Source organism: Frankliniella occidentalis, unplaced genomic scaffold (assembly GCF_000697945.3).
Source record: "Frankliniella occidentalis isolate FOCC.00 unplaced genomic scaffold, Focc_3.1 Scaffold126, whole genome shotgun sequence".
NCBI lineage: Eukaryota > Metazoa > Arthropoda > Insecta > Thysanoptera > Thripidae > Frankliniella > Frankliniella occidentalis.
Window position 1 is genome coordinate 816,066 of NW_026267253.1, and position 1,451 is coordinate 817,516.

Sequence of the window (1,451 nt, forward strand, 5' to 3'; positions counted from 1 at the left end):
ACGCAGAGATTGAAAAGGGATTCAGTCTGACCAATCCCAACTATTTCCAGCGATTTTCAAATTTTTCATTTTTGGCCAAATTTACAAAGGCTATAAATTGATGGGTTCGGATTTCGATGGAGGAGTATTCGAATCGACAGGAGTGAACCAGGCACCACAAAACTACCTTTGTTTCTGTCAGAAACCACCCCTGTCCACAAAGACTTGAGTTTTATAAGAGCTGGTCTCTCTAACTAAGGGCGGGTAGGCTACCTAAGGCGCACTGGCTAAGAACTCTGCTGTAGTGGGTCGGCACCATGATATTTAGACAGAGCATGTTGTAGGATTCTCTCTTTTCTCCAGATGCAATTAGATTTGGTAGCTCAGGGTAAAGGAACGAACCGGCCATTTACTTGTCTACACCATGACTGATCTTTATTCACAGATCCTCAGCAGTTATTCACAGGGTGTACACTAGCGCCCTCTATATGCAGGACACGACACATGTGAAAAGGGAGTCTGCCCCAGCAATCCAAACCAATTCCAGCAATTTTCAAAATTGCCAAGATTTTTAAAAGACATTTTCAGTTATAACAAATCAGCCTGGATTTTGACAGAGGAGGATTGAAATCGACAACAAAGAACCAAGGCACCACAAAAAACATCAAATACCACCCTTTGATGCACACGAAAGGGAGCTCCTCTTAGTGGAGACAAATTGGACCAGCGTTGGCGGTTACTGTCATGTCAACTCACCTATTCTTTTCGGTAAAATGACTCCATAGACTTCTCTTGCTCATGTCAAGAACATTTCTGGGCCAAGTTCCTGCAATCATATGAAACGGTACTTTTAGCGCTCATCAACTTTTAGTTACATGTAATTAACTCATACACTACACTTTTAAATGCCTCCCCCCATGCGTCTCTAAATGACTATGGCCTTTCAAATAACGAATTTTGGCACTGGATTAAACATTAAGTACGAAAGGGGCAGCTGCAAATTATCTGCAACGCACATTGATTGATTGTTTGGGGGATTACGCAAATAGTACCACTCGGTTTGCACCCCAATCAGAAAGTAATAAAGTTTTCTGTTCCACGAGAATAAAATAGAGTAAAATATATGATATGTGATAAAACACTGGCAGTTCACCCATTATTTGCATAAGTGACCTGCAACAGTATTTAACATACTGCATGGATTGGAGGAGTCTACCCATTCAACACCTTTTCAACAAAGCTGACAGTGAGCCAAGTTATTTACATCACGGGATCATTTACTCGGCCTCAAAAAATAACTTTCAACTTAATTGTGCGTGGAAAAATTGAGCCACAGGAGCATAACCTCTCCTACAACAATAACCGGTATGGAACAATTCAATATTCCAGACAGGAAACAACAAGCACTATACCTTATGATTAATATCGAACAGCGGCGATGTCCACTCTAAAATTCTGGTTAAAATCCTATG

The 1,451-nt window shown here is 40.9% G+C and overlaps 1 long non-coding RNA gene across 1 annotated transcript; it reads right to left on the reverse strand.

Moving 5' to 3' along the window:
• Positions 1–387: 387 nt before the first annotated feature.
• On the reverse strand, positions 388–1,451 carry LOC127750051 (uncharacterized). Its single transcript, XR_008011499.1, has 2 exons — positions 1,392–1,451; positions 388–805 (listed from the first exon to the last, which is right to left on the reverse strand). It is a non-coding gene; the product is annotated as an uncharacterized LOC127750051 (long non-coding RNA).